Source organism: Merops nubicus, unplaced genomic scaffold (assembly GCF_000691845.1).
Source record: "Merops nubicus isolate BGI_N331 unplaced genomic scaffold, ASM69184v1 scaffold29531, whole genome shotgun sequence".
Lineage (NCBI taxonomy): Eukaryota > Metazoa > Chordata > Aves > Coraciiformes > Meropidae > Merops > Merops nubicus.
The window spans coordinates 3669-3899 of NW_008589445.1; positions in this window are offsets into that span (position 1 = coordinate 3669).

Sequence of the window (231 nt, forward strand, 5' to 3'; positions counted from 1 at the left end):
GCTCAGGTGCCACGGTCTGCACTCGCTTCAGAGCTCCCGTAGCGCCAGGGTGAGCATTGCTCGCTCCTGGTTGTTGCAGCTGAGAGAAAAATAACGACCAAACAAAAGATGTGAGGGGACAGAAGGAGTCTGTTGTGAGTCGCAGGGAGGACGGCAGCAGGGCGGAGGGGCCGCAGCCTCCCTGGTGCTGCAGGAGGGGCGGGCGCTGCCCCCGCTCCGCTTGCCGCCCTG